This window comes from Protopterus annectens, chromosome 3.part0, assembly GCF_019279795.1.
Source record: "Protopterus annectens isolate FY-2018-M chromosome 3.part0, PAN1.0, whole genome shotgun sequence".
NCBI classification, from domain to species: Eukaryota; Metazoa; Chordata; order Ceratodontiformes; family Protopteridae; genus Protopterus; species Protopterus annectens.
Window position 1 is genome coordinate 1,216,058,072 of NC_056731.1, and position 20,785 is coordinate 1,216,078,856.

At 42.0% G+C, this 20,785-nt stretch overlaps 1 protein-coding gene across 1 annotated transcript in view; it reads left to right on the plus strand.

The window, feature by feature from the left end:
* The first annotated feature begins 2,109 nt into the window (after nt 1–2,109).
* The window catches only part of LOC122796717 (probable enoyl-CoA hydratase echA8), a 939,187-nt gene continuing 920,511 nt past the window's right edge, over nt 2,110–20,785 (plus strand). The window contains exon 1 of the mRNA XM_044065416.1: nt 2,110–2,394. The gene's annotated coding sequence lies outside the window, so the exon portion shown is untranslated. The remainder of the gene's footprint in view (nt 2,395–20,785) is intronic.

Sequence of the window (20,785 nt, forward strand, 5' to 3'; positions counted from 1 at the left end):
CTGTATATGCATTCACTAAAGCATTTTACATTTCCTGCTACATTCATTTTGTTTAATCTTCATTTCCTGCTTTAAAATAGTCTTTATCCACCTCTCTGCAAGCTTGTTCTAAACACTTTACTTCATAACCTCTTTCTTTCAGCCATTGTTTGTAAGATCCATAATATTCCCTTTGGAAGAAAATAACAATTGTCATTATAACACAGGGAATATATAAAAGTTTGAAGGAATGTTGTAAAATCTGCAAGAAAGACACAGCCAAGCTAGAGTCTTCACTGTGTTAATACCTTAAACTTCCAGTAGTAGAGGGCCATGGGACAGTTACATGGTTTCTGAATATCCCTGGCATTTTACTTTTTAAGTCATTATGGGTATATTTAGGCCAATAAAGCCAAACAGGCACCATAGTTTAAAAAAATAATGCTTGAGATCATACCTCTCAACTTCTTAGAGCAAGAAATCTGGACAAAGCCAAACATAATGGGGGGACAAAGGGCCCAAAATAGGGACAATTTTAAATATTGCTCTTACAAACTCAAAGTAGACAGATTTTGCATTAGCATGAATTTTCTGAAGGGTATGAAGTCTGAAATTCAAATTGTCATTATTTTCTGATTTCAGTCTTCAATTATTTGCAAATAATTTGCTAGAAAACCAAAATGTTATAAAAAATGGACCAAAAATATGAGATGAAATCTGTACGGTTGAGAGGTATGGTTAAGATTCATTGATTTCAACATATCAATAAAATTATAAGGATGTAAGTAAACAAAGATCACATACCGAATTCTTACTGTACTATATGATATCCAATGAAAGGCTTTTAATATAATACTTCAGTGCACCTGTAATGCTGCATCCCTAATTCCATACTTTGAAACTGAGCACAAAAGAGTAATTCAGATAAAATTACCTTAGCTAGCAAATCTAGGAGACTCTCTCAATCTGATGCCCCAAAGAAGACTTGTTGAAGTTACAAGTAGTTTATTCAATTAAGCAGGTAGCCAGAGGAGCGTTCTTGTTCATTCCATTTGCTTACCTCTCAACTGCCCTCATTTTTGCAGAATGTCCAGATTTTGCTTGACATTTTAGCCTGTTCTTCATAAAATGTGTAGTTTTCTGGGAAATCACTGAGGACTGAATTGAAGTCACTAAATAATAACATACATTTGAGTTTCAGACTCCAGTGTAATGATAGGGCAGTATTCATAATCTCAGCCTATGCCCCACAGCAGGGTTGTGATAATGAGGAGCAGTTGCAGGACCTACTAGACAAAGCAGGACAACATAAATTGATGTTGATAATGGGGGACTGAATGTACATATTGTGACAGAAAAAAACAGGATATGAGGACTGCCTGGGTCGACATGGGTGGGGCAATGGATGTTCTGTTTTTGTTTTACCACACTATCTACTATAGTTCAGCTATTTTCTAAAGAACAGAACATGCCCACCCCCCAAAATAATAATAAAATTAAAAAAAATCCTAAGCAGACAAGCACGTCTAAGTGGCATTCTTTATGAAACGTGCAGAAACAGAAGACAATCATACAGGAAGTAGGACAAATTGTATTTATTTTATAGACAAGTGTTTCTTGATACAGTGCACCATTAATAACGAATGCGTCATTTAGTCATAAGGAAAAGAAAACTATTGCTCTCGACATTCCATCTCCCAATATAAGGAGCATTAGCCCTCGAAATGTAGAACACACACTAACAGTTTACTAATTATTTCAACTAAGGTTATGTAGGACGGTTAAAACATGCTGGTTTTATTTACCATCAGTTAAAAATTGCTAACGCTGAATGTGTGAGACTCTTTCAATGAAGAATTCTGAGAAAAAACATGTTAAGACACCAAATGCGGTCTATCCATTCGCAATAACGTAATTTGAGTTACGAAGACCTCTGAGGAACATGCACTTTTTAAAACACCAAATGCGGTACATTCCTCGCAATAACGTAATTTGAAATATGAAGACAACTTCTACATTTCTGCCTTTAGTTAGCGAATGTTGTTTCTTCCACGTACATACACTATTTACATAGCCACCCACAAATGAAACTTGTTGCACAAAGTAAACAGCTGTTAATCACGGTAAGACGCTTACGCAGTAGGGAGAGTGTCATTTGTACACGGCCGTAGGGGTGGTGGTAGATGTTGACATTTTTTTCAGAAAATAGTGCTTTAACTGAGGACTGCACGCTTAAAGCATTTAACACCACAGTTTTGTAGTACTGCGCGTTATTATTTACCGACAAAATCTACTTCGATCTGTAGTTTGTATTTTTTCACATTGTATATACTGTTAATTTTCTTCCCCGCGGCCTTGTTGTGTTTCGAGCCTCGTTGTTCATTGGGTGTAATCTGCTTCCGGTTGCTTCTATTGGTAAATATGCTGATATAATTGTTCAAATTATCATAATTTAAATTAACAGTACTTTAAGAATGGAGTGTACTGTTTAGCAGATTAAGAATTTATAAATGAAGTATGCAAACAAGTCTGGATTCTTGCTTTAGAAAGATAAACAATCAGTGGTGCATGCATACCTCTCTACTTTCCATTTCCAAAACTTTGCTATTCATAAGGTGGATCTACTGAGCAAAATGTCAAGCATTTTCTAACACTTTCAACTAGGAAGCCCATAGAATGGTTAAAGTGTTACACTTCATACTTTTAAGCAATTAATATTGTTTGGTATTATTTACCGTAAAAGCAGTTTAAAACGTATTAGTTATTTTAAACAATTAATATTGTTTTATATTATTTACCATAGAATCAGTTTAAAACTTACTTTATTTAAGAAAATGTTTCTGATACAAGAAGGCATAAACTTTGAAAACAGAGTTTAAAAACAATATACAGGTAACATCAGTGAACATAAGATAAAGCAGTTCTTAACACACTGTCACACCTTTTCAATGTGTAATTGCATAGACATAGACATTGACGTTTAAGACCGAAAATGAGGAGTGCTCCTGTAATGAGGCACACTTGAGGGATATGGTACACGTTTGAAATTCTTACTTTTCAGAATTTACTAAACAGCAGGCAGTTGAGCTGTAAATTGCTGATCTAGGGCAGTGTACAAACTTTTATTCTTTAATGTAATGTGGTCGGTCTGAGGGTTTGATTGAAGGGGCACCATGGTGTAATGAGCAGGTGTGGGCATTCCAGGTGTGTTTGGCAGATGTTTAAGGCATGATGACACGTGCATATAAGGCATGATTGACAGCAGCATAACTCTCAACCTCTTAGCACAACAAATCTGGACAAAGGCAAAAATAATGGAGTGCAAAGGCCCAACAATAGGGACAGATTTTAAATATTGGACTTAAAAACTTAGGAAGTTGATACAGCAATAGATTTGCATTGGCATGTATTTTCTGAAAGATAGGAAGTCTGAAACTCAAATGTCTGTCATTATTTACTGACTTAGTCCTCAATGATTTTCCAGAAAGCCACAACATTTTATGAGTAACAGACCAAAAATATGAGGCAAAAGTCTAGACACTCTATGAAAATCTGGACATTTGAGAGCTATGGACAGAAGGCCCACCTCCCTCCCTCCTGCAGTTTCTACACAGCTGAGAACTCCTTGACAGCAGACTGCCACTCTGGCCCCTTGATCTGTTCCACTTCCATATCTCCTATAGGCTGCTTAATTAGGTTGGATCGCTCATGCTTGCGAACTTCTCAGGAAGGTCAATCCCCTTAATTTCACCCAACTTCATGGAACTCCCCCCTTCCAGTCATGGAGAGGCAGATTCACCATCATCCAGGCTTCCACAGAGAGGACTTTGTCTCTGGTGAAGAACCTGTGACTTTCATGGGCTCCCCACTGCTGGATCCTTCTGACCCAAGCAGGAGCTCTCTTAGACTGGCCCCGACTCCCACGTCTCAAATTCTGGACTTTCATTAGGGCCAGCCCCTTCCTCCTAACATTTTTGCTGAGCCAGGAGTTCTCCCTCTCCAGCTGTGGTCCCTTGGTCTCTTTCACTTCCATCTCTCCTGTAGGCTGCCTAATTGGGTTGGACTGCATATGCCGTCATGCCTGTCAGAGGGCCAACCCCCTGATTTTGCTCAACCTTATGGAACTCTTCTCAGATGACTTGTTCTGTGGTGTGGATCGAGGACTTCCAGTAGGGCCACCTCCAGAGCCTTCTTACCTGGATAGGAGCTCTGTCAGGTTGACTACTGACTGCCACATCTCCTGTTTCAGATGCTGTTGGTAGGGAGTGAAGGTAGCTTGATTTGGGAAGGGTTTGTGTGGGGTCTGCTACTGCACAGGTGGGGGTACTGTTCCTTAATTAAAATGGATTGGTTGTAAACTTGAATTACTATTATAAAAATGCACAGGTGAATTATACATGTATTTCATTTTTGGCTTGTTAATATTGAAACACTAAAGTCTGTCTTTAATTGTAAATCACAGTAAGTATCTCTACCAGCAGAATGTCTTTGGCAAAAATGGAATAAGGGATTCATGGCTGAATGTGCTCATTTTCTCCTGTTATAAAACTTAATCACTTGTTAGTTAGGTATGTGAATGGGTTATTCTGAATCCTTTTTTAACCACAATTTGGACCACAGAGTCAAAGGTAAAAAGGATGGTTTAAAGTAGCCAGTCGATCAACATGTTTTGGGGAGGGAGGAGGAAACCAGAGTACCTGAAGAAGTCACACACAAACAAGGAGAGAACATACAAACTCCACACAGACAGTTAACTGGACGTCAGGATTAAATCCTGAAGTTGAGAAGAAGAGGTCTTATCCAAAGCCTCTGTGCTTCTCACCTATGCCCTGTGATCTTAAGATCTTCATAAAAATCATGGGTCTTCCAGTGCTTGTAGCCATTAACCATAATAGTTAATGTGAATTATGGAGATATTCCTAGAGCAGTTACACAGATGCATCTAACTTATTTGTTCCTTTGATTGTGATATCTTCCTCTGTATTGCTGTTTTCTTCAGGTTAGAAGTGATATTTCTATTCAAATTGGTTTTCACTTCAAATGTGTGATTTGCAGTTCTGTTTGTTTACTGAAGTAGAGCACTGATCTGCTTAGACTATTCAGACTCAGCCTGTAAAGTTTGACATACAGCTGGTAGTAAAAAATGACATTGTACATAACATATACAGTTTATTTACAGATATGCTTGAAGAAATACAATAGAAACTCTCACTTTAACATCAGAGCAAAAGACAACACCACTATATACCCAACTGAACACACCAAATTGCTAGGAGTGGAAATGGACAATAAACTAAAATTTGACATTCACATATCCATGACCATAAAAAAAGTCCACAAAAAACTAGGAGCGTTATACAGAAATAAGCAACTTCTCACCAAAGCAGCAAAGATTTCAATAGCAAATTCCCACCTTATCCCACCCTACTTTATGCCTCTCCAATATATGCCAACCTAAGGCAATGCGATCTAAACAAGCTAGAGACCTGCTACAACAAAATCGCCAAATTCGCCACAGGGGCATCCTACCGTAGTCACCACTGTCTCTCACTTGCTGAACTGGTTTGGCTTGAACTCCCTCACCTCCTTCAATGGTATCAACTCTCACTCGCCCACAAACTAGTAAACCATCCACTAAATGTCCCATCCCTCCAGAATCTACTCCAACCCTATCGCACCACCAGACCACTAAGATCCAGCAACAAAAATCACTTGCAGATCACTAAAGCCAATAACGCTGCTGGTGAAGCACTATTCTCTTGCACCATAGCCAAATTATGGAACTCCCTCCTACCCACAATTACCTCCGTACCATCATGCACCCACTTCAAAACTTTACTAAAAGTACACCTAAAAGCATGCTGGCTGTGCCCTTGCAAATCCCACTGTAATATCACTCACCCCATCCAACCACTACCTTTCTTTCCACCCCACTAACTACCTTGATTATAGTAAGCTCAGATGCTCATAAGCCTAGTACTTATTATACAGCAGGAACTTCTTATTGTAAAATTTGTTAATGTCTGTTATGTACTTCACAGATAAAGATTCTAGTTGTCTACTGATGTACTATGTTCTTCATCTGTAAATATGTTTGTAATTAATTGCTGTGTTAATCAAATTGTTAATCGCTATGTAATCCAATATAACTGCTGTCTGTTTATTTTAACTGTGGAGCTTTTCTCCCCGGGCCTCTGCTGAAAATGGACCTACGTCCAGTTGGACACTCCCGGTCAACAAATGTAAATAAATAAATAAATAAAAAATAAAGAAAGAAGTATATTTATGACATTATCAGGCTGTGGATGGTAATTCATTACTGAAACTAAGCAGAAATTCCTTAAGATTTCAAGAGCAGGATAAGTTATTTCTTACACTTATATCATTGAATTGCAATTCTGTAACACTTAGACTTGTGCTATACAGTTAATCTACTACGTTTTGCACTGTTGTAAAGCTTTTTTACTGTTTCACTGCATTTGTGTACTGTTTTATACTGTTTTAACTGTATTTTTCATTGCTAGATACTGTTTCATTACTCTAATTGCATGTTTACCGAATTACTTAACTGTAAACTGCTTTTTCATACTGAGAGTTTCTGTTTGTGAGTGCTCTATCCGTGCTTTTCTGTGCATTTTTGATTTTTTGAGGTTTCTGTGTTCTAGTCTAGTCTGTTTGCAGTTAAAAGCATTCTCTAGAGTCTTCTTGCTCCTTGATCTGTTTAAAACTTTCATTTAGTGGCTACAGCAAGTAGCTGTAATAGTTTGTTTCCCACCCCCAGCCTATTGTTGTGGTGTTCTTATACTTGGTGGCTTTGCAGATGTCCTTCGTGGTTCACTGTTGCAGTCATCACTGTAGGGTTCTTCCTGCCAGCAGCAGCTCCCGATCGGCCAGAATCCCAAAGTCTGGATCGGGCACCAGCTGAGGTCGCATTTATCCTGACATCAATGCGCCGGAAGGTATAAAGACCTCAGCTGACGCCATTTCCCCAGTCTTTCTTGCCGCGCGGTGACCTTTGCAGTTCACTGATGCCGGTCGGCCTGTTCCTGTTTGTTTTTGGATCTAATCCCAGGATTTTAGTTTTTTACAGATAAGTACCCCGTTGGGGAGGTCTTTTTCTTGCTCCAGTCAGATGTCAGAAAAAGTTAATAATTCTATTTCTTGTGGGAAGCAAATACCTCATAGGGATTTTCACTCTTACTGTATTCCCTGCCTGGGTCCTGACCACAACGTTGCTAATTGTGTGTTTTGTGCTAGATTTAATCAGCGTACTATTAGGCGTGGATATTACTTTGCCTTTTATTATTTTGGAAAAAGGTTTAATTATAACATGTCTTCAGATTCTTTTCCGGCTTCTGGGGTGTGTAAGAGGCGCAGGGATGCAGACAGGCCTCCGAGGTCCACAGCAAAGGATGTTACTCAGTTATTGCCAGTTGCTGGTTCGTCGGTCGTCAGTGAAGCGCCTTTGCAGCCCCTGTCGTCCGCCTCTTTTGAACCAATTGCCTGTACCAACTCCGGTGTGGAGCTGATGGGGTCTTCAGAATTGCCAGGGACTGGACCTTCGGATACTGCTCCCTCAGTTGGGTCCGGAGCCTGTAGGCAGGTACCGGCTTCTGAGGGAGTTCTTAGACCTTCACAGCTTCCTGTAAATGTGGATTCGGGTTTACATGCTAAGTCAAAGTCTAAGGCTCCAGCTAAAGTGAAGTGGCTAGCACAGGCACCTTTTGATCAGGGTCCTAGGCCTCAGAGGCAGATGCTTAGGATGGCTGAATGTTTCTTAACTATGATCAGGGGTTCTCATCCCCCTCCTGACAAGAAGCCTAGATTACAGTCCGATTATGATTCTTCAGACCAAATTTCTATTTCTTCTGCTTCTTCCCTTGAGCAGGATTATTCTTTTCCTCTTTATGAGGATTCTGATGCTGAAGATTCCTTTCCTTCTGCCTCTCCTCCTGAGGATTATTCTTTTGGTGAAACTTTGCATGATATGAGGGTGCATTTTCACTGGGAAGGGCAGGAATTCTCTGAATCCAAGAAAAGGCTTAGGGATTTTCATCTTCTCCCACAGCATAAGCCTCTGGCTGTTCCCTCTGTGTTGGACATTGTTGATGATGTTTTTTCGGTAGCTTCTCTCTCTCCTGATTCTTTTCCCCCTACTCCGGCCAAACCGGATAGATATTATAGGGTTCCAGATTCTCATAAATTTCCTTTTAAAAATCTTTCGCCTGATCCGGAAACAATTTCTCAGGGTCCTAAGGGTGTTAAAGCGGCCTCTGCTAAAATTCCTATTCCCTTTGACCGAGAGTCCAGGGCTTTGGAGAGATGGGATAAAAAGGTTTATACTTCTGCTACATTGTCTATTAGGGCTTTGAACTGTCAATTTCATATGCTGAAGTATCAGCAATACCTTTTGTCTGTATTTCAACAAAAGATGTCAGCTGTGTCTATTGGTGCGGATAATCAGGAGTTACAGGATTTATTGCATGCTATTGAACAAGTGGGTAAACATATCCTGCATTGTGGTTTTGATTCTTTGGGAGCTTCTTGTAGGGCTGCAACAACTGGCGCTGTTATTAGAAGACATGCTTGATTAAGGGATCAAAGCTTGCCGGATCAGATTAAAGCCAAACTTTTGGATGCCCCTTTGCAGCACATTGTTCTGTTTGGGTCCAAAGCTGAAGAGGTATTGAAGAAAATGGAAGACAAAGCCAAATCTATGCAGACGGTTAAGGATTTTCTACAGGTGCAACCTCCTAGATTTAGCAGACACTGGCCAACTAAACCTTGGTCCTTTCTGGGCTCGGACAGGTCTCAGAGAGGCACATTCAGGTGTTCCAGAAGTAGGGGACAGTCACAGTCCCATTTTAGGAATAGGCAGTGGAGTGCCCCCTCTCCCAAGGGGGGTGAAGATAAGTCTCAACCCTACCGAAAACAGTCTTTATGACTCTCCCTTTCTGGTTCCAGGGGCTCCTCTCCTGGAAGCTCCTTTGTGGGGAAGGATTTCTCTTTTTTATCAAAATTGGAACCACATAACCCAGGACAAATGGGTTCTGGACATAGTCTCAAGAGGATACAGATTTCATTTCCACACTTTGCCAAAACCGAACGGTTGGCCAGACCTGCCAAATCATCAGTGGGCAGAGGCACAATGGCAGGTTCAGTCCCTCCTGGCTATGAGGGCCATAGAATTGGTGCCAAATATAGAAATAGGGCAAAGTTTTTATTCCAGACTTTTCCTGGTTCCCAGGAAGGAATATTCGTGGAGACCAATCCTGGACTGCTCTGTACTAAACACCTTCCTAGATATACCAAAATTCAAGATGCTCACTCTGCAGCAGCTGCTGCCTGTGTTGGGCAAGAATGCTTGGATGGTGACTTTGGACTTAAAAGAAGCTTACCTGCATATTCCCATAAGGCAAGAGTGTAGAAGGTATCTGCGCTTCAAAGCAGGCTCAAAACATTACCAGTTCTCTGTGTTGCCCTTTGGCTTATCTACTGCACCCAGGGTCTTTACGAAGTGCCTGGCACCAGTAATGGCGTTTTGCAGACAGAGGGGAATTCAAATTTACCATTATCTGGACGACTGTCTTCTTCAAGTGGACGACAAAGACACACTACTTCGGCATCTAGCCTTTGTGCAGCATCTTCTTCAGTGCCTCGGTTTCACAGTGAATCTAAAGAAATCAAATCTGGTACCCACACAACAGATTACTTTCCTGGGTGCTCTTCTGAGTACTTCAACCCAGATGGCTTCCTTGACACCAGACAGAAAAGTGCAACTGGCTTCTTTTTTCCGACACCTGGCTTCAATAAAACAGCTGACTACAAGAAAAATTCTGCAGGCTTTGGGTTACATGGCCTCTTGCATTCTGCTAATACCATATGCAAGGCTGCATATGAGGAAACTGCAGTGGTACCCCAAGAGTGTCTGGTCTCAGCATTACCACAGTTTGGAAACAGTGGTCACGATTTTGCCTTGTCTCCAGCGAGAGTTTCTTTGGTGGGCCGAAGCCTGTCTACTGAACAAGGGGAAGCCTTTTTGTCCTCTGCCGACCAACCAAGTTCTGACAACGGATGCTTCGGATTATGCATGGGGAGCCCACATGCACGGGAGATGTCTTCAGGGTGTTTGGATGAAGGAGCAAATGCACCTGCACATAAATTTGAAGGAGATGCTAGCTGTACAGAATGCCCTTATAGCCTACAGGAACCTTCTTCTACCAGGACAATTGTTGATACGGACAGACAACACTACAGTGATGTGGTACATCAACAAGCAGGGGGGCTCTCACTCTTACCCCCTGTGCAGATTAGCCATGAATCTCTGGTACACTGCTCTGACCTGCAGTGTCAACTTGCAGGCGCAATTCCTGCCAGGGAAAGACAACACTCTGGTAGACGCATTGAGCAGACGCATTTCAGATTCACACTAATGGATGTTGGATGTTCAGATATTCAGGATGATTATAAAGGCTTGGGGATGTCCGGACATAGATCTCTTTGCATCCCCTCAGAATCATCAACTTCCAACATTCTGCACAAGGCCCTACCACAAACTAGCATGGAAAGTGGATGCCCTCTTTCAGTTGGAAACACCTCTCAGTATATGCTTTTCCTCCCTTTCCTCTTCTACCTCGGGTACTTCTGAAGATAAAACAGGACAGACCGCACATGATTCTACTGGCTCCCAATTGGCCTCGGCAATTCTGGTATTCCACTCTGATGAGCTTGGTTCAGGAGCCTCCCTGGATTCTGCCTCAAATCCCTCATCTACTGTCTCAACGGGACGGCCGGATACTGCACAGTCATGTCAAGACTCTGCATCTAGCTGCCTGGCAGATCCAGGGTCTGTAAACACCTCTGCCCTTTCCAAACAGGTATTGGATGTAATCCCTGAAGCTAGACGGCCCAGTACTAGAACATCTTATGCGGGAAAATGGAAAAGATTTTGCTCCTGGAGTCAAGTCTAGGGTGGTGATTCTTCTGTTCCGAACATTCCTCTGATTTTACAGTATCTGACAGAGTTATTACAAATGCCTTCCACCAGCACCTACAGGACTGCATGGATCAGGCAATCCCAAACAAAACAAAGACTCTTTGTACCAAAGGAAAGCGTCCAGTCTGGTGGACCCCAGCCATAAACAAGCTCTACAACAAAAGGAGGAAGCTACTACAAGATAGAGCAAAATCCTTAAAAGGGAAAACACCCTTGATCATTATAAGTAAAAAACTAAGATCTCTCATAAAATCATCCAAGGCAAATTTTGAGAGAAAAGTCGCTAAGGACTCAAAGGACAATCATAAGGCCTTCTTTAGTTATGTTAGAAACCTGGGAGGAAACTCCCAGATATGCTCAGAATTAGTTCAAAATGATGTAAAAATTACTGAACCTACAGACATTGCCAACATACTGGCTGACAGGTTCAGTGCAAACTTCTCCCCCCCCCCCCCCAAAAGGTGAGATATCTATACCAGAGAATTATACACCCCAAACATCTCTAACGCTCAGGTGAGAACTGCTCTCTCCAAGGCAAAAAACGCAGCATCCATGGGACCAGATGGTGTCCCTGGATGTGTGCTCCACGAACTCAATGAGGAATTAAACCCGCAGTTAGGGCAGCTGTTTAATCTTAGCCTCATCTCAGGATACGTGCCTAAGGAGTGGCGTACGGCAACTGTGGTCCCACTCCACAAAGGCGGTGCCTCCACCGACCCGGGAAATTACCGTCCCATCAGCTTGACAAGCTTGATCTGCAAAGCTATGGAGAGGATCATAATGGAACTCATAAATAAAGACATAGGAGACTTGCAGACTTTGGATCCGACCCAGTTTGGCTTTGTCAAGGGCAGATCATGCCTTTTAAACCTGGTTGACTTTTTCGAAACAGTCACCAAGGCCATTGATGAAGGAAAGGCAGTCCACACAGCCTACCTCGACCTGGCAAAGGCTTTTGACACAATACCCCACTCAGGTATCATTGAAAAACTCATCAGCTTAAATGTAAACCCATACGTCACAAGATGGGTTGCAAACTGGCTAAGTGACAGAACCCACAGGGTCAGAGTTGCTGGCGCCTTGTCAGACTCAAAGCCTGTCACAAGTGGTGTCCCACAGGGCTCAGTCCTGGGCCCTCTCCTGTTCGGCATCTACTTTTCAGAAGTACAAGCAAACACAGGAGGATTATCGCTGACAAAATTTGCAGATGACTGCAAACTGGGCGCCATAGTTGAGAACACATCTGACACAGATATCCTTCAGAAGGGTCTTATAGAAATGGATAACTGGTGCCAGAGCCATGGCCTAAAGTTAAACGCCAAAAAATGCATAGTCATACCCTTCGGGAAAAACAAGGTTACCCCTAGCTACCATATAGGTGGCAACCCACTAAGCACAGAAGAGGTTATCAGGATCTGGGTACCCAGGTTGACAGTAACCTTTCATTTGACACTCACGTTGCCAAAGTAGTTAGGAAGACCTTCTACATTGCCCACCTGATCATGAAGGGATTCACATCTAGATCAAGGGAAGTCATCGCCCCTGTACTCATCACTCATCAGACCAATGATTGAGTACAATGCCCCATTCAGAATGTATCTGACACGTCACCTGCAGCAACTGGAAAGGCCCCAAAAGTTCCTTACCAAAAGGATAAAGGGTCTCAAAATATGTCCTATGCTGCCCGACTGAAGGAACTTCAGCTCTATTCAGTCGCCACCGTCTGCTCAGAGGTGACCTGTGCCTGACATACAAGGCCATGTCCAACCCAGAATTGATGAACATGCTTCACCTCAAAAAATCTAGATCCCTCAGAACTACAAGGGCGGGAGACTTAAACCTTGACACGGTTATTAATAGGACGTGCTGGAGGGACAGATTAATCACCCAGAGACTCCCTATGCTGTGGAACAAAATCCCGGTACATGTGAGGCAGAGCACCTCGCTGGCTTTGTTCAAGAGAAATCTTGACCAATGGATGGGAGATCGCAGATATACCCCAGGGATTATCTCAGTGTCACTGCTTGACAGAGGCACAGCAAAATAATGGGCATAGTATCCTCCAAACTAAAGGGGTGGTGAAAGCCACAAAAGTCTGGGCTAGGCTTATAAATGCCCTTGGGCAGATAGCCTAGTATGAACCTATGAACCTATATGGGCCTATCTTTTTCGTCTGTTAAGCTTCTTGCTTCTGCTATTTCTGCACATTACGATACGGATCCTCCGATTTTTTTCTCCTCCATTACTTAAAAAATTTCTTAGAGGGGCTAAGGATATTCGGCCCCCTATAAGGGCTCCTGTTTCCACTTGGGATCTTAACTATGTTTTGGAGAAATTAACTTTGTCTCCTTTTGAACCTGCAGCTTCCATGGATTTAAAATTTTTGTCTTGGAAAACTGCTTTTCTTTTAGCTATTACCTCTGCTAGAAGAATTTCGGAATTGCAAGCACTCATGGCTGTGGAACCCTTCCTTATTTTTCATCAGGACAGGGTGTCTCTATGGACTAATCCCACATTTATGCCCAAGGTGGTTTCGGCAGTGGCCTTAAATCAGTCTATTCATTTGCCTACCATTTATCCTAATCCTCAAAGTGAGGAAGAAAGTCTTTTGCACTCTCTAGACGTGTACAGACAGCTTCATCTATACCTGGACAGGACCAGGATATTCCGGAAATCTGATCAGTTGTTTGTCGCTTATGCTCCTACTGTTCAGGGGAAAGCAATCACTAAACAAACTATTTCCGAGTGGATTGCCCATTGCATCAAGTTCAGTTACTCTTATCATGGCATTCCGGTTCCTGTTAATGCTAGGACTCATTCTACCAGGGCTACTGCTACTTCAGCAGCTTTTCTTTGTGGGGTTCCTACCAAGGATATTTTGGAAGCTGCTACTTGGAGTTATGTACATACTTTTTCTAAGCATTACAACCTCCCTCTCTATTCTAAATCCAGGGCAGGTTTTGCTTCTGCAGTTTTGCAAGGTTTTGTGACCGTTCCCTCTGTTTCTCCTCCAGCCACCCTTTCTTAGCTTTGGGACTCAACCCTACAGTGATGACTGCAACAGTGAACCACAAAGGACATAGTACAGTTGTGTACTCTTATCATAAATGTAGATGTTCGAGTGTGTTCACTGTTGCAGTCTGAGTTCCCCTCCCTTCTATCCCCTCTTTTGTTTTTTTCCTTGATTATTGTCTGTTATGAAGTATTTTGGCTGGTGAGGTTTTGAGCATGGTTTCTTTTTTATCATTTTCTTTCTGGGCACCTGACATCTGGGGCAAGAGAAACTGGGGAAATGGCATCAGCTGAGGTCTTTATACCTTCCGGCGCATTGACGTCAGGATAAATGCGACCTCAGCTGGCGCCCGATCCAGACTTTGGGATTCTGGCCGATCGGGGGCTGCTGCTGGCAGGAAGAACCCTACAGTGATGACTGCAACAGTGAACACACTCGAACATCTACATTTATGGTAAGAGTACACAACTGTACTTTGCCTGCCCATACTGTATATTTGATTTGGGACACTCCTCCCAGTCTAGTGTCATTAGTTCATTCAATCTAATAGAGAGAGAGAGAACATTTGTGAAGGCCAACCCACTCAGATTCTTAACCTTGAATTAACTTCTGTTCCAGCTTTCTCCATTTCCACTGTACTGAAAAAAAAATTCTAAGCTTGTTTCTCCCCTTTCCTGTAACTAGTCCAGATACAGATTTGCCGTATCCAGGACTGTTTATGAGCTCCTGAGCCCCCCCCCCCCCCCCGCTTAACTAGGGTTAAAGTATTCCGGGCGCCATAAAGTCTGCTCTTCAAATTTTCCCTTACAACTAGCCAGCTTTTTAGTTTTAGCAATCAAATCTGTTTGTTTGACCTCAGCACTTGTTCAGAACTCGTAATTACTAAATAAGCTACAAATTACTACAGCACTCAACTTTCCTCACTTGTCTAGAGGAAAACAGTTTTTAGTACTTAATAAATAAGCACCTATCCAGGCATGTCTAAAGGTCAGCTCCCGGTGTTTTCTCCTGTCTACCTGATGAATCTGGGCATCTTGGGGCAATGCAGCAATTGCCTCATGTACGCAGACAACCCTCTCCTCCTACCACCCAACACAACAACCTATGAGAGATGCACTTATATAGCCAAACTGGAAGAAAAGCTCTCTTCACCGAAGACTGGACTAGACAGTCAAGAGGAGAAGGTAAACGCTTGCACCTCACCACACTCATCACATAGTCTCTCTACACCATAAAAACACACACACACAAGCACAAAACACACACCTACATTCACGGAGGCTCTCAATAAAAATCTGCCCAAACAACCGAGACCTCCAAAGCAGAATTGCAAGCAACCTCCACCCCCCAACACAACCCAAATGACACATAGTCCACAAACTCAGTGTGCCGCTCAACTAAAGCCCATAAGGCATAATGTACCCAACACTCTAGTCATAGGTGACTCTATAGTCAGGCACACTGATGTTCCACTCACCAGGCTAAACAAGGAGAAAGTTACTGTCAGCTGCCTGTCGGGTGCCAGGATCCGCCACATAATGCACCCACTCAGGTCACTCCACAACAAGTACAAATATCACTCTGTCATTGTCCATGTTGGTGTGAATGACCTTGAAAAGAGACATGGAGGACCTCTCCAGTCTTGTAGCCTAGGCGAGTATGACCCTAGCCCTGAGTAGCATCCTGCCATCACCCAGAATGATACCACAGTACAAGGACAAAATGATTGACTTCAACAATTGACTAAGCTTCTGGTGTCATTTTAAGGGAATCCAGTATCTGTCTGCCTGGGATGACATGATCGACTCTTTGCCAGAGATGGCCTGCACCTTTCGCCCTTGGGATTCCGGATACTGGTAAAGGCTCTTGCAACCCCATATAGTGCCTTTTTTAGGCAAGGTTCAAATGACAAATTCACCACTGTAACAGGTACAAGCAAGCAAAATCTGAGGGTAATGCTACTCAATGCTAGAAGTCTAAACCTCAAAATGCACTCGCTCGAGGCCCTCCTTAAAATGGAGAACATCGACATCTGTGCAGTGACAGAGACCTGGTTCAAAGCTTCAGAGAGCCCCCTTGCATTACCAGGCTATAATTCACACCACAACTTTTGGCCACCTAACCTGGACCGAAACACTAAAGGCAGAGGCGTGTCCATATTCATTAAGGATGTCCACACCTCCAAGCTAGTTGCTCAGCATAATGCATCTGAGATTATCCAAGTGCAACTAACTCTGGGCAAGACCGCAATCCAAATTGTAGCTTGATACAGATGCCCTACCATGCCCCAGGATTCCCACTCCTCTTTTCTTGATATACTGGAAAATATTAGGGTACAACCCAACACCCTAATAATGGGTGATTTCAACTACCCCACCATTAACTGGGAAAACTACTCATGTACCAACTCTTTTGCTCAACGTTTTCTGGAATTCATAAATTCCAATGCCTTGAATCAATTTATCCACAACCCCAACAGGGGCAGCAGTATCCTAGACCTGGTCATTACCAACATGGGCGACCGGTGTTCTACACCAGAGGTCAGTTCCTTGTTGTTCAGATCCGACCACAAGCTAATCACCCTAGACATCCACATCCCGCCCCACCCCCCATTAGGGAAACAACTGTAAAAAATTTCTCCAAAGCCAGCTTTACGCTTCTTAAGACAGAAGTGTCAAACTTCACGACACCCATGCAGATGGACAGTAGAGGTATGACTGCTGAATCCTACACAAATACACTTTATAAGCACTTACACGAGTGCATGGATCGTGCTATCCCTAACAGAACCAAGATACTATCCTCCAAAAAAAGAAAGCCAATCTGGTGGTCTTCTGCTGTAAACAAACTCTACAATCAACCTTAGTAAGAAGCTGAGATCCGTCATAAAATCCTCCAAAGCTAGTTATGAAAACAAAATCACCACTGATTCTAAAGACAATCACAAAGCATTCTATAGCTATGTCAAGAATCTCAATGGCAACACTCAGATTTGCTCTGAGTTACAGCACAATGGCACTAAATATACAGAACCAACTGATATTGCCAACATCCTGGCAGATAGATTCAGTGCTAACTTTACCCCCCTCTCACCCCTTAAAGGGCCCATCTCTATACCGGAAGAATAAAAAGTTCCTGTAATCACGGCAGCACAGGTAAGAACCTCACTCTCCAAAGCCAAGAACACAGCATCCATGAGACCTGACAACATCCCAGGCTGCATTCTACGCGAACTACAGAATGAACTGGCACCCCACTTAAGTACCATGTTCAATCATAGCCTCACCTCAGGCTTTGTGCCCATTGAATGGCACACTGTGACAGTTATCCCACTCCACAAAGGGGGAGCCACAACAGACCTCGGGAACTACCACCCCATTAGTCTGACGAGCCTGGTCTGCAAGGCCATGGAATGTATCATCATGGAACTCATAAACAAAGACATTGATAATCTCCAAACTCTGGACCCCACACAAAAGTCAGATCATGTCTCCTAAACCTGATAGACTTCTTTGAAGCAGTCACCAAAGCCATAGATGAAGGTAAGGTGGTTCACACAGCCTATCTAGATCTCAACACCATCCCCCACTGTGGAATTATAGATAAACTCACTAAACTAGGTATAAATCCCTATGTCACAAGATGGGTTGCCAACTGGCTTACTGACAGAATCCACACTGAGAAAGTAGCAGACTCCAAATCCGACTTCAGACCAGTGACAAGTGGAGTACCACAGGGTTCAGTCCTGGGTCCTCTCCTGTTTGGTATGTACTTCTCTGATGTACAGGCTAACACAGAAGGTCTTTGGCTAACTAAGTTCGCAGATGACTGCAAACTAGGAGCCATAATCAAAACTTCTAATGATGTGGACATCCTACAAAAGGGCCTCACTGAGGCAGATGCCTGGTGTCAAAGCCATGGCCTGAAGCGCAATGCCAAAAAGTGCATTTTCATCCCCTTTGGTAAAAACTCTGTACCCATGAACTACCACATAGGCGGTAGTCTACTTAACATTGAAAGTGTGATAAGAGACCTTGGGACACAGGTGGACAGTAGTCCCTCCTTTGATAATCACATCGCCACAGTGGTCAGGAAATTCTTCTACGTGGCACACCTCATTCTTATCCAGGAAAAAAAAGGTCATTGTTCCCCCTTACTCATCACTCATTAGACTTATTATAGAGTACAAAACCCCTTTTGGTATGTACCTCGCAAGACATCTACAACAACTGGAGAGGCCACAGAAATACCTCACAAAGAGGATTACTGGCCTAAAACAGATGCCCTACGCAGACCGTCTAAAAAAACTCCAGCTTTACTCCATCGCATATCGCCTACTCAGAGGCGATCTCTGCCTAACATGCAAAGCTATGTCAAACCCAGAGCTGTTGGCCATGCTCCACTTAAAAGAAATCCCAATCCCTCCGAGCTACTTGCTCTAGGGACCTAAACCTTGTCACCACAATAAGCAGAACATGCTGGAGGGATAAATTCCTGTCCCAGAGACTTCCCATACTCTGGAACAGACTACCTATCTGTGTCAAACAGAGTTCCTCATTAGCATTCTTCTAGAAAAAACTTAATGATTGGATGGGAAATAGGATATTCACCCCCAGGATCACTTCTGTGGCTCTGCTTGACAGGGGCACAGGAAAATAACTTTCTTGGGTGGCGAAAGCCAGGGTACCTTTTTGGCTAGGCTTATATAGGCCCTAGGGCCAATAGCCTAGTACCTACATATGAACAAAAGAATGACAATAATTAATTGCAATATGTACAGTAGAAAATATCATAATGATTTATTTTTACAGCACATTCATTATGTAATAGTCACCAATTAAAAAAAACTCTCTGGAAACATAAGATATCTTAGTAGGGTTGATGTTATGTGGCCAGAGGCAAAGGATTTGCAATGGGCTTGTTTTACAAGATGTGCTTTTAACTGTGATAGAAATTTAGAGGATGTGGTTAGTACTTTTAGGTGTGGGATAATGATTCACAGAATTTATGGTCTAGAGTTAAAGAGCTTTGGAGATTGGCTCTGGGTATTTGTACTATTGGGTTTATATGTGTTTGTCTTCTCAGGTTTTATGATTTGATTTTTTTATGATTAATTTTGCCTCCATGGAGTAAAGGAGTCTAATTGTAATAGTTGAAATAGGTGAGAGCATAGTAATAGGTCAGCCATTTTGCTTTTGTATTGTTAGGCGGTGATGTTCTTGTTGAGGAGCGGGGGGAATTTAGCAACATATTTTATTAGAAATTACTTGTAGGGCTTTATTGTTTTTGTTGGACAAGTCTGTTGTTAATAGAAGACCATATTCAGGTTGGATAAATTGAATTCATTTCCATGTCGCAGCTCTAGTTGTAGAGAAGAGAAAATGTTAAACCCATCTGACACCAATAAAATAACTAGCTAAATTTGCTTTTCTTTTTCCCCCTGTGTGCTTTTGAAAGTGTAGGGGATAATCTAGCCATTTTGCTAGGTGTAGTACCATAGATATTGTGAGGCAAATGGGGCAGCTGACCTGGGAGGCAGCAGTCAAGAGTGTGATTGTTAAGCAGAATAGATAACAATTGGGTGCAGGTGCAGTAATAGCAGTCATTAAGCAGCTGTGGTTAATATCACAATTGCTTAAATTAATGGGTTTATTTGTATTTGGCTTATAAATATGGAAATTACTAACAAGGAGGTTTTAACAGGTTTGGAGCAAATGTGGCAAAGAGTTAGTATAACCTCTTTGTTATGCTGCAGACCTTTTTTGGTCCTCAATGCTGAAGGACTTTGTTTTTGTTTTAGTGCTCAAACCTTTTTTTCCTCCCTTGGTCATCAAAACTACAAATGACCTTTTTTGGTTGAAGGTGTGCTAGACAGAGGATTAACCAGTTTGCCATTTGATCTAGTTATTGCTCTAGTCAGGTGTTTTAAACACACTTTTGTTTCATGTGTTTCATTATTAAGGCCAATAGTTTGCCTCGTGTAGTAATTGTGAGAGCTTATGTCAAGTACCAAACATCATTGCTGCTGTTTCTAATGAGTTAAAAAGTGGATTTTTAGTGTTAATCCACTTGGTTACTTACTTAACAATATATTCTCCAACTAAACCCAATTTGCCTTACAATGTCCTTCTCTATATACAGAACTAACCAGTCTTTATTCTTGTTTGATCCACAAATCTTGATTTTATTTTTCCCCTGTAAAAATTAGGTTCCCTCATTAATTCTGTTTTACTTTTCCATCTTAATGCTCAGTGCCCAGTTATGCTGCTTCACCCCTACTACTTAGTAACAACTTAACTAGCCACAACATCTCAGCTGTTACACTGTCTCACCCCTTTTACTTACTAACGTTTCCTGGCTAGCTTCACCATCCCACACCAGCACAAGTGTAGCATATTATGTATCCCATTTATAATACTGTGATGAGTGATGACTCTTCTAAGTGTGATTTCTATAGTAGTATCATCAACATTACTGTAAGGAATGTATACATGTACTATATGAAATTATGTTCTAAAGTTTCTCGTCTTTATTGCTATGTGTTATCTTAGGACATTTACTATGTTATAACTTGATATCCATAGTGTAAGTGTTCTTGATTTCTTCCTGTTTGATTTATGTATTTTTTCTGGAGCTTTTCTCCCCAGGCCTCTGCGCAAAATGCACCTGTGTCCTGTCTGGCTTTCCCGGTAAACAAATGTCAAATAAAACAAATAAATTGGTTAGAGTGCGCAGTTCATTTTCCTAAATGAACATAAATTTTTAGGTGAAGTGTTTGATCTGAAAATAAAGAGTGA